The sequence below is a fragment of the Magallana gigas genome, chromosome 4 (assembly GCF_963853765.1).
Source record: "Magallana gigas chromosome 4, xbMagGiga1.1, whole genome shotgun sequence".
NCBI classification, from domain to species: domain Eukaryota; kingdom Metazoa; phylum Mollusca; class Bivalvia; order Ostreida; family Ostreidae; genus Magallana; species Magallana gigas.
In genome coordinates this window covers 14,017,857-14,031,630 of record NC_088856.1, presented here as the reverse complement: position 1 = coordinate 14,031,630, position 13,774 = coordinate 14,017,857, and positions in this window count along the sequence as shown.

Below are 13,774 nucleotides of genomic sequence, written 5' to 3'. Positions count from 1 at the left end.
AGAATAGTTTTATCTTTACTCTTTCTCGATCATGACAATGTACTCGATCTCCTTGTCTCCTTCCTTCCACCTGGTGATTGTCCACTCAACTCTTCGTACCTTCTTCTCTGTCTGCGTTACCGAAGTTCTGAATAAACTCGAAGGTCTGCAAATCTTCGGGCATGCAGGAACCCCAGAAGAAGATACAAATGGTTCTTTACGCCTTGGAGCGAAAATTGGTATTGTCACAGTAGGTTTTCTATAGATCTTTCCAACATGTACTTCTCCTTGTGCCGAACTTCTCTCTCGCTTTCTGTCTCGGAGACATCACCAATAATGTTGTAAAGATCACCAAGGTCTGCTCCCTTTCATTCACAGAATCTTCTTCAACCACATCTGTTCCATTCCCTTTCTCTTCATCTACAACCACCACGCTTTTCTTCGTCTGATTCTGTTTATCTGTACTGGCAGTGGATATTGCTTTCGGGGAAACTTGCTGGTCCAGCTCAACATGCCTTTTCTTATGCCTCGTAAGTTTCTCCATCTTGTTTGTGGCGAATTCACAATCTTATCGAACACAACTATACCTCTTGTTGCTTTGCTTAAAACTACATCCTATAATGTGCTCTGTGATTTCATCCATATCTAAACTTTTAAACTTGCACAGTATACATTTCCGCTCCTTTCTGGGAGAGGCTTCATTTGTTGCATTGTCTTTCTGAAAAAAACATATTATTTTTAATAAGATATCAGTTTTCTCAAAGATGTATTTAAACGTGCGAAATAAAATCTGACTAACTAAACATATCATTTTTGGAATGATACATCTTTTCTACAAATTAACTACATAATCAGACAGAGATTTGGGTCTTCGACGCTCCCTAAACCTATCAGACAATGTCTATCAGTCTTTACTCTTGAGTTCATCGAGCTCTCAGGTATGATTTTGATCATTGGCTGTTATAGGAATGGAAGAGCTCTCCTCCTCATCCTGGAAGGACTGGGTTATTTTTGGCCTCTTTCGGTCAACGTGAATGACTTGCTGTTTTCTGTATGGGCAACAGTTTACTCTATGGCTTACATCTGACAACTTATCTTTCACGCAATACGTCCTTTTCCAAAATTGAGTCAATTTTGGAGATTTTCCGACAACATATCTAGGGAAGTATACATACCCTTCGTCTCCTGGTGAAAACATATTCCAACTTAACTTTGTATCATAGGATCTTTTTTGTCTCAACATGCAGCCAAATTATTTTTCTCTCACAAAGGTATGTGTCAATTCCATCTTATATTTGAGATCGCAAACCCATTGTTGTAATGGGATATCTTTGATCTGGGACAGCATTTCAAATGCAATATCCAGAGGTGTCAGAACCTCTCTTCCCAACATTAGATAAATGAGGCTAAATCCAGTGGATTCCTGTTCCACCCATATATATGCCATTAAGACACATGGTAGTAGCTCATCCAAGTCTGACTGATGTTCATCAAACAATGACCTCAGCATGGTTATAAAGGTCTTGTTAAATCTTTCAACAAGTATATCACATTGGAGTGATATGGACTCATTCTTGTTTTCCTGATATTCAACACTTTGCACATCTCTGTGAATATGTTTTCCTCAAATTGTGTTCCCTGATCAGAATGCAAAGAGCTCAGAATTCCAAATCGTGTCAGCACTTCTCGAACTAATAGTCTAGCAATGGTAACAGTCTCCATATTTGGCATAGGAAAGGCTTCACAAATTACCAGTATGTACCGGTTACCATCCTTGGTTCTTAATAATTCTTGCACTATGCCCAAAGCAATTCTTTCCATTATGATACCGGCACCTTAAGTTTTCATAGGAGCTCTTCCGGTTTTTGTTGGACTTTTTAATTTAGAGCATATCTGACAATGTCTTACATCTTTCTGTAACCCAGGCCAATAGTATTGCTGTCTTATCCTACTTAAGATTTTCCTGACTTCTAAATGGCTTGCTGTTTTATGGTCATGAGAGTATTCTGACGTCGCACTTTAAATGGAACGACTGCTTTGAAACTTGTTCCCTTCTCATCATTTCTATTTTCTATGCAGTAATTCATCTTGAACGTGTAGAATTTCTCTTTGTGATCAAAGAGCTTTTGTCATTATCTCTCCATAACTTAGCTCTGTTTGACTGGGTTATATTTTCAAGAAGCCATTTCTTTACAAGACATATCTCCTTGTCTTCCTTTTGAAGATTTGCAAAGGAAATGTCATCAATTCCTGTTTCGCTGTGAACCTTATCTGTTTCTGTACTTCTAGTCTCAACACCACATGCTTGATGTGTTGTTGTTTTTTCTGAGAATGATTCCCTTGACTTCTCCATCTCCCAGTTTGGATTGTACTTGCATTTATTGCATGGGCGGCGACTGAGTGCATCCGTATTCCGATGCTGAGAGCCAGAACGATGTTCTATAGTTATATCATGCTTAGAATTTCCAGCCAACGTGCCAACTGACCTTCTGGTTGCTTGAAGTTTAGGAGCCATCTAAGGGAACCATGATCTGTACGATTGAGAAATTTTCTTTCATACAGATAATGTCTAAAATATTTGACAAAGGAAACAACTGCTTATAATTCCTTCTTTGTCACACAGTACTGTCGCTCCGATTTGGATAAAGTTCGGCTCGCATTTGCAATAACTTTCGCAGCTCCTACTTGATTTTGCGAAAGCACAGCTCTTATGGCTTAATCACTCGCATCTTAACCAGAATAAAAGGTTCATTAAAATCTGGAAATGTAAGTATTTGGGCACTTGTCAATGCCAATTTTAACTAAGTCTTGTCAAATGCCACTTGGAAATCATCAATCCATTTGAACTTGACATCTTTGTTTGTCTATTTATGTAGAGGTTTTTGCTATAAAACCAAAATCTTTTACAAATCTCCGGTAATACATGTAACTTTAAAGCTCTAACCTCTTTGACTGTAGTTGGCTCAGTCCATTTCCCAATTGTGTCTATTTTCTTAGGATCACTTGCAACTCCTGACTGTGAAATGACATGATCTAAATAATCGACTTTGTGTCCATACAAAGCACATTTCTTTGGGTTTAACTTTAAACCACCCGAAAACAACCGATTGAAAACTTTCTGCAGATTTTCGGTCAATTCATCGAAAGTTTAACTGAACACAGGTATATCATCTAGATATATCAGGCATGTTACCCATTAGATATATCAGGCATGTTTCCCAAACTGTCTCCATCAAGCGTTTGAAGGTCACATTAGCGTTACAAAGCCCTAATGGCATGACCTTGAACTACTAGAGTCCTTCTTTTGTGATAAATGCCGTTTTAGGTCTATCTTTGGGAACAACTTAAACCTGCTAGTATCCAGAGGAAATATCTAATGTTGAGAACCAACGAGCACCTGAAAGATGATCCAAAGTCTCGTCGATTCTTGGTAATGGATATGCACCCTTGAACGTCGCATCGTTAAGTCCCCTGTAATCAACGCAAAAACGAAAGCTTCCTTCTTTCTTACTAACAAGAATAACACCGGAGGCCCAAGGGCTTGATAACTTTTCTTGTTTAACTTTAAACCACCTGAAAACAACCGATTGAAAACTTTCTGCAGATTTTCGGTCAATTCATCGAAAGTTTTACTGAACACAGCTATATCATCTAGATATATAACAGGCATGTAACCCATTAGATATATCAGGCATTTTTCCCAACTGTCTCCATCAAGCGTTTGAAGGTCACATTAGCGTTACAAAGCCCTAATGGCATGACCTTGAACTGATAGAGTCCTTCTTTTGTGATAAATGCTTTTCTAAAAAAAACTTTTCTATCAAATCTTCCTTTAGCATATCGTCTATTTGCTGATCTATGTGATCTTTCCAGTGCACTTAAGTTCTTCTAAATGACTGGCGTATAGGTATCTGAGAACCTGTGATAATAGAATGTTTCACAATATCTGTCCTACCAAAATCCTTGTCATCTTTTATAATAACCCAGAGATGCTTCTCATTTGAGATTTTAATGCTTCTTTCTGTTTCACATTTAGTGTACTGCTATACGTATTAAAGAAATCTTGCAGAGTTAGATTAGAGACATAAATAACAGAGATTGGCTTCTCCGCCATTAGTGTGTTTTGTTGTTGAAAATGGTACGGGACCAACCTTACTTTGAGAACTACATCTTAGTAAACTGAGATAATGATCTTAAACCAAAAGTATATTGTTTTAATGAAAGGTGTGCATAGGTTCTAGACATTTTTGAAACAAAAAATTGAAAAATAAGATTAATATATAGAAAATATATTGGCCTGCTATAAAACATTGGCGAAATCTCGGACGACGAGTAGCCAACTGCCTCCTATATTTCGATATAGTTGTTTATTAGAAAGATATATTAATTTAAACTGGGAACACTTTACATTAGGGACCGCGGGATTTCGCGAGAGTTCGATCAGCTGTCAATCTCTGTTATTTATGTCTCTGGTTAGATTAAGTTCTTTTGCCTTCTCCTTACTGAAGGTCCTTCGTAAATGTATGAGCCTCACATGTACAACTTCATTATTAGAAAAGAATTTTCCCTATTATGCCCTTTTCTGACTTTGAGAACTCATTATCACCTTCAATTATGCTTGCGCCTTCTGGCAATCTTTCTTTATTTGGTATGCAAACATTGCAGTTTGTGACAATTTCTGACCTTGGTAATAATTGAATGGTGTCTGCCATGCTAACTCAAAAGCATCCTATGTGGCCCTTCTGTATCATAGAAATAGAGTTACAGTGTATCCCCAATCTTCAGGATATGTTTCGTCACATCTACAACATTATCAAACTTGAGCAAAAAGTCTAAGATAGCATCCACAGATATGTCTGTAACAGCAATTGTTGAATGGCATATCAGCTTATCAATGTTTATTGGCAAATCCAGCTTTCCATAGACCTTTGGCGACTCGCTGTTGGCTGATAGCACAAGATGTCCTACTTTTTCCATAGTATTCAAAGTAGCAGTTTTACTATATATTTTATCAAATATTTCTTTTCTCAGCACCGATAGAATGGTGCCTGTATCAACTAGCATACATATGCCAAGACCACAGATCGATGTTTCGATAAACATCCCAGCATCACCTACAACTCCTACTTTGTTGGAAGAGTGTGATTAATTTACCTTCTGTGATCAGTTTTCCTTTTCGTTCGAAAACTCTCTTCGAGAAGAGATTCTCTTTCTTACTGTGACCTTTATTGTCACAGTTATGGCATGTGGCAGAATTTTTCCAATCTAAATTTGAAAATATTTTCTCCGATTTTCCCTTTAGCTCCTTCACCTCCTTCATAATAATCTTCATTGATTTCCAATGTTTTGGACCCTAATCTGACTGATTTATTTTTATTCCCACCATTTATAACAGCTCCATAATATTCCAAGAATTGGATAGTAGCAATACTTGAATCAGGAGTAATTTGGCTGTGAGGTCTGCTAGTACCAGCAGGGGTAGAATGAGCGTGTTTCTCAATTTCATAGGTAGCGATTTGCGGTTCATGCTCTCTAATTGTTGCGTTTATATCCTCTAAATTAATGCTCAATCAATCAAATTAAGCAATAAAAGTTAAACACAAATGAAACTACTAGTGATTATCCAACCGCTGCCACCAAAACTTCGTAGCGTGCAACCCTATTGATTATAAAATATGAAAGGGAAAGGAACCCTCAGTTATCTTTCTAAGGACAGGTATTTAAATATTCAATATATATATGTACTGACTATAAAAACTAATCGACTGCTTGTCGTAAAATCAAGTATGTACAAGTATGCGCTGGCTCTAATATACAGGTTCGGCTCTTATATACAAGTTTGGTTCTTATGGGTCCGGCTCTTATAGCACGGCTCTTATGGCTCCGGCTCTTTCAGCGCAGTTCCGGCTCTTCGTGGCTCCTGTTCCTCGTAGCTCCGACTCTTACATGAAGGTAATTAATTGTTTAAAGATAAATAGAAAAAATATATACAAAGCCAGGAATGCCTTGTTCAGTCAAGTCTAGACTTTGTACGGATATATATATATATAAAAAGAACACAATTGTAATTCTGAAGACGGTTACCTAATTATTTTCCAACCTTCGAAAGTTGAAAAAAAATTAGGTAACTATCTTCAGAGTTACATGGAATTCCTGTAGCACAGCTTTAGCATCGACTGACTCAACGCGCGAAACACTTCCTTATATAACCTAAACAACGCCACCTGGAGAACAAAAACTAACATGTAAAACCGTTAGAGGAGGAACGACAATTTCCGGATTGTCACACTGTATTGTTTTTTTCAATAGGAAGTGTACATCACAATATGCAGGTGTCCTGCACCGCCTTTAAGCTGTTATTTACCTAATAAAATAGTGCAAGGAGTTTGAAAAAGTAGGTCCTAAAAATATATGCATCTTAGAAATTACTGATCTTCTTTTGAAGTTATGTACACAACACAGGTCTGCAGGTCTCGTTTGCGGGTACTAGTTTTACCCAGCTCTTCGGTTAGATGGGTTTCACGTGGTGTATACATACATTTATACGTATATGTTTTCCATATGCAGAAAAGGATTAGTTAACATGCATAAGCATTTCTTTTCTGATGATCAGTCAAAGGGATTCATACTGTGCTCTAATTAGATTATCATTATGATGTTGACCAATATAGGTAAGCATAATGCATGTAGTAGAACATTATTATGAGACACCGGTATGTACATAAGAATTACTTTCACTTTCTAAATAAGTGATCTCTTTTTGCTAGCATACTGTATCATCATCTTTTTATTATTTAAATAAGCTTATCATCGTTACCTATCCTATCGCATTTGTAAAGTTTCAGTCATTTTATTTGAAAAAAAATGTATTTCCTTATTTGTTAGACTTACACTATTGAGTTGACTCCATATTGACCCTGTAACAATTTCGTATTTAATTTGTGTATTACATTTAAAAAAGTAAGTGTAGAGACTTATCATTTTTATATGAGTTATAATAGGAAGGAAGAGGTCTTTCTTTCTTAATGTATTATAATGCATCAAATACAATGTAGGCCATGACCCTATGGGATTGTTCTGACCCCATGAAACAGGAAAATACAAAATATCTTCTAATGTCATTACGATGCATCAAATGGTGTAAAGTACATGACCCACAGGTGTTGTCTTTAACACCCCCCCCCCCCCCCCCAATTGTAAATGATGACACGCTGTATATTTTAGTAACTTTTGAGATCCTCATCCCTAAACCATATAATTTAATTTTGCTCTTTGTGTCATTGCGCATCAAATTGTATATAGGTTATGCCCCCTTAGAGACACTCTGACATTCTAGAACTAGAAATAATAAAGTATTTTATCTTATTCATAATATGTAGTGTTTGATCCATGTGGGTAATTTTTAGCCTAATGATGACACTGCTTTGTTTAGAAAACTTTACAACTGACCCAAAATAGGCAAATACACATGCATATAACATTTTGTTTTTAAATCTTAAAAATTAAATTAAGCAATTTCCAAAATGTTAATTTGCATTAGAAGAGGAAAAGCAATCAAGAAATGATTTAAAATGTGCTATTGTACACATGTAAGAATGTAAGAAGACTGAATCTTTAGAACCAGGTTTGATTTGGGGGGGGGGGATGAATTGGGAATATAAACATTTATAATTTGAATTATTTATTGTTTTTAATTTTAACTAGTCAATGAATATTAGTTATTGATCCCAAGGTAGAAAAATGATTTCTAAACATATCTCAATGAATCATTTCTCAATTATGCAAGATGTGATGTGATTTTTCAAGAATAACATTTTTTACCAGTTTATAAAACTTTTTAGCCCCCAAGTTATGCTTTGATTTTAATAGATCATTCGACAATTAAGAAAGGTGTAAATGTAAGGTGATTTTCATTTTAAGCATAAAAAAATGCAAGTTTTTAAAATTTCATTTTTTCTATAGTTTGAGGACGAATACATTCTTGGATCCAGAAAATTTTCCAGGGGGAAGGGGGGGGGCGACAGTTTATATTTGAGTTTGTTTGGGGGTTCGGGTCCCAATCATATATTTGACAATTTTTTAATGCAGTTTAAAATAAGACTAAGCCATACTACAGTCATAAACATGAATAGTATAGAAGAAAACACAAACTAATACATGTATATATATATATATAGGAAGTATTACAAAACAAAGATGATAGATCTATAAATGGGTTCTTAAATTGAATCATATATCATGTACATATATTATTATTGTTTCTTTGTTCATTGCATTTGTGATAGTATGTAGGTCATGATCCCAAGTGCTCTTCCTGAAATTATTAAATATCAAAAAAAAAATTGATTTCCCCTATTTAATCCAAAGATATTTTTTCTCCTTCCCGCTCTAAACTTGTTTCTCAGAGATGGCTGAACAGAACTGTACAAAACTCTAGGATACGATTGGCCTACATATCTCGTTGTGCATCCTGGTTTGATTTTTCTCATTTGGGATTATAAAACCACTTTTCGGGGGGGGGGGGTCAAAAGAGTGTAGGGTCTAACATTGAACCTTATGGGAAGAATCGTAGACTCTATTGTAAATGGTAACTTGAAAACGGGCAAGTATAAGAATACAGGGTTTTCATAATTATATATTGACTGTTAATGGCAATATATACTGTAGGATTTATTAGATCTGACCCCTGGGATCATCCCCTCCTTTATTACCATATATCTAAGAAACTGTTACAATCATAACCCCTAAACCATATGTATTCTTGTTCCTTAGGTCAAGGGGCATCAAATGTTATGTAGGTCATGGGCCATATGGGTGGTCCTGACCCCCCTAAACAGGAAGTGCACAAATATCTCGAGAACGGTTGAGATCCCCACTTTTTAACCATATACATTCTTGATCGTTAAAGGGAATCCAATGGTATGTAGGTCATGGGCCCCGTGGTTAAATAAATTAAATTTTCAAAACCTTAACGCACATCTATAGAACAGTCCCTATCATATCAAAAGATATTATATGTCTATCAATTAAATCATAGGAGAAGTTTTGGGATCTATGTTTTTTGAGAGATAAACGTACATTTTCTGCTATGTTTTGACTCCCTGGATGAAATTTAATTTTTTTAAAACTTAATGCATATCTATAGAACAGTCCCAATCATATCCCAAAATGTGATGTGTCTATCCATTCAATCATAAGAGGAGATCTGGGATCTATGGTTTTTTTGAGTGAAAAACGTCAACTTTCTGCTACTATTTGACTCCCTGGATGAAATTCAAAATTTTTAAAACCTTATTGCACATGTACATCTATAGGACAGCTCCAATAATATCTCAAGAGATGAGGTAGCTACTCCAAAAGTTGTAAGGGAACAATACTTTTTTTGCAAAAAACGTCATTTTTGTTGCCCACTGATCCCCTTCATCAAAAAAACTATGGAACCTGATCACACTTCAAAATGACACCCCAATCATATTCTAGAAGATTATTTGGCTACTGCAAAAAAAGTTGAAGTTTTTGAAACCAGTTTTTTGCAAAAAAAGTCATTTTTCAGCCATTAAATGGCCCCCACGACCAAATTTAAATTTCCGAAACCTTATTGTGCATCTATAGGATACCCGAAAACATATTCCAAGAGATGATTTGTTCTAAGAGGAGTTCGAGGAAGACGTTTTTCTATACCAAACAACATGACACCCCGAATCACGCTCCAAGAGTTCTGTTTGCTGGTTTATAAGAGCAGTTTGAGAAGGTAAAACGTGACAGACGGACGGACAAACGGACGGACGGACGGACAGGACAGGGTAGCAACAATATACCCGAACTTACTTTAGAAAGTATAATGAAATAAGAGTCAAATTTGTTGATTTTATTACTACAAACGCTCAATTTTACAAACAACATAGAATTAATTAAAAACTACATTTTCATATCCTGTAATAAATTTCCCCCGTTTATCATCAACTCTAACAAATCGTATATCATTCTTAAAACTTCGGCAAAATATTAGGAATATGTCATATTATTTAAGTAAGCACATAACCTCTAACATGTCCCGCATCGATACCTCAATTAATTTATATACATGTATCATGTGTAACACGCACGTGAATGTTTTATTGAATAACCCTAAAGATTAACGAGAAAAAAATGCTAAACGCCTTTCACAATTTTTCAATGAAGGTGCCCAGCATGTGTGCAAAACTTGTGCAAAATGTCCGTTAATTCCGCTTTTGTTGCGGGAGGTGTCCGTAATCTTTCGTAAAGTTTTTGTAAGCCTTCCATAAACTCAGCGCGACTGCGGATTACACAGGGGATTTGTGAATAATTTATAATGTCCCTACTGGTGATTTTTTTAAAAACTTTTCACTGCATTGAATAAACAGGAAACCTCATTGCACAAAAAAGATAGAACTATGTTTGACCAAAATTGGACCAGTGCTTTGGAGAAAATATGAAAACAAATTAAAACATAAACGCTTAGAATGCACACAATGCCATTAAATTGAGGCCAGATGAATTTTAATCAAGCAATCTTATTTGAGAAGTCATCTCTGTTGAGATACAAAAATTTTACAATAACATATTGAACATAAATGTGAAACGGGCATGATCACGATTTTGGTCAAAATTATTTTTCTGTTTTAATAATTTACAATGTTTTATAAATGCATTTCTAATGATCAAATGAAATTTAAGAGTCAGTTGTAAAGTTATGAGCAAGATACAAGGCTCACAATTCTTTGTCATGTAAACAAGGCTTATGCACTAGTTTTGTTTACATGGGTTCAATATACCAGTAAACATATTTTTCAAGCTGATTATAAACATTCTCAATGTTGGAGACATTCATTTTAGGTCTAAAACCTGAATTTTCACTTCAAAATTCAAAATCTAAACAAAAAGCTTTGTTTACATAGCAAAGAATGCAACCTCTGTAACTCGCCTTTAACTGAACGGATGGCACTCAAGTTTTGATTGCCTACTTAAAAAGCATTGTAAACATTAAAATCGAAAAAAAGATTTTTTGACGAAAATCCTGATCACGTCCCTTTAATCGTATATATCTCATAATAGTAATACCTTTCTCTGCATTTTTTATCAGCAACAAAACATCTCAGATCTTGGTCAATTGATAAGCAAGCCGGATCTGTATTGATATTAAAAAAAAATGATAAGTAAATACATAGAAAATTGCTTTCTTATTTTTTACGAAAATGTCAAAACATTTGGTTTTATTTTTCAGATAAATCAAAATAAATGCACATTTCTGATTAACTTTAAAAATCATACATTAAAAAGCTTATGTAAAAGTTGGCACATTACTGACTAATTTGATTTATGAGTAAAGAATCTAAAAAAAAACATTTGGAACTATTGTAATTTTTACTCACAAACAATAACAGGATTTATTTGCTATTTATATTATTTGATAAACTAAGACAACCACGTTGTTTTTTTTATCATTTACATTAACATCAAAATGATGTTTAGCACAGAACAAAAACAGATCCAGACTGAGTGTGTTATAACTGGCAACAATGATCTATATTAAGTTTCGATGATGGTTTACCGGATTATATATACTTATAATTATGTAAGATTTCTAAATAAATTTTCAAAGTTTAATATCTGAAGTCAATAGCTATTCTAATTACATAAAAAAACATTGTTTTAAAAAGTTTGGCATTGATATTCATGTTTTGTTAATTTGAGTAAGCACATCTTAAACATTTAATGATAGACCTTGTATAATGTCAACTCTAACAAAATACAAATAGTATAAGTATTTTAGACAATCAATGGTGTTCTATTCTGTGCCATCCTACCTCACGGCTAATTTGTACCTTTTATTTTATAGATAAACTATTGAGTAATACTTTTCGCCCAGTCCTAGGCAATTGAAAATAAATATGGGTAAAAGTCAAATATGACCAAACAATTTACGTTTTATTAAAATGGTTTAAATTAGATCAAGTATTGTTAATGAGACTATGCATTTTCAAAATTTAATTTCGTAACTTGTTTAATATTCGCAGGCTTGAGGTTATGATAAATGCAATACATGTAATAATGCATTGCAGTGCATTACATGTATTTAAAGTAAATGCAAGTAATATTTAATACAACAAATTTAGCATTACGAGTAATGGTAATATAATCCATTTAATCGCATACTTTTTATGGTGAAATCCCATTGTTTATGTAAAGGACAATTCATGACATGGGCCTAAATTGGCCCCTAAAATGTACATCATCATATTACTGTAATTCTTTGGTTTCTTTTGTACAGATGTATATGTGATGTTTTTACATAATGTTCATTTTGATTCAACTGCCCACAATTTAGAAATATGACATCGTAAAGACAACCTTTTCCCGCAATTTGTCAGAGATGTATCTAACCAAGGCTAGTAAGTGACAAAAACATTTCCTTGTTCAAGCATGTGCTCTATGTTCCCCATTCATAAAAAGATAAGAAAAATGTAAATTTTTGACTGATTGAATCGTAGAAATAGCGTCACTTCTGACGTCATATAATTCCACTGAGTGCAAATAAATCAAATAGATAGGTGAAAAATATATTTTAAATCAACTCTTCTAAAATATAAAATAATTTTATTGTACCCGAAACACAAAAAAATGGCAAATTATGGGGGCCAAATTAAACTCATATATATAGTTCAAATCAATCACTAACAAATTAGAAATTAGAAGTATATGAAATGAGAAATAATAAATAAGTATTTTTTCTATATTTTGGCTGCAAATTTATCAACATTAAAAGAATATTCAGTTTAATTAAATTCTAAATATGCACTCATCGGTAAGGTTTCTTAAGAGCCAACACTCACTTATATGAGAAATATTTGAGGAAGATGTGTTTCTTGGGAATGACAATTTTAACTGTTACATTCCCGAACAGACTATTCATAATGCAAAATGTAGCGAGTTCGGATAAATAAACTACCTGAATGTAGTGAAGCATCACGCGGGTATGATAAGGCAACTATCAGCGATCAAATTCCTCTGATCGAAATGACGTCACAATAAGCAGCATGATGTCATATTTTACTCAGACACATGTCGATTTTAACTTTATTTCTGGTTTAAATTATAAAAACTACAGGCATAAAATATCACTAAAAGCTCTTCTAACTTAATATATCTTCGATTTCTCTCTATTACGTATAATTATCATTTATGACGTCACAAGCATGTTTAATAGAGAAGATCATGTCGGGAGACAAATCATCGGAATGCAGTGTAAACAATGCCGAAATAAGACTTTTTTAATTCAGATACCTAAGATTTAGATGAGTTTCAGTTAGGATATAATCAGGATAATACAGGCATGGATATTTTGTTTAATCAGCGAGTGTTATAAGGTAAGCAGATCGACATTTATATGGCTGGACCAGCCTTTCCTCTGTCAGTGTGTACAAAAAAGGCAAAAGTGTAACACTACCCCGGATATTATGAAAGATGACTTTGGTAAATATCAACGGTATATGACCTAAACTACTTGAAAAGTGCTGCTAGAGTCATGTGAATCGTTGTTTTAAATGAAAAATACGTTGTATTTTCAATGAAATTATAGAAGTTGAGAGGGTTTCCGATCAAAATTTACAATATTTATTTTATGCGATTAACAATAGGATTCTAGCAGTAATACTAATGAACCTGAACTAATTGCCGATCGAATTAGTGTAGCAATCATACAAATGAACTTCGGGGTAGTGTTACACTTTTTGATTTTTTGTTAAGGTAAAAAATTGATCTATTTTTAACTGTC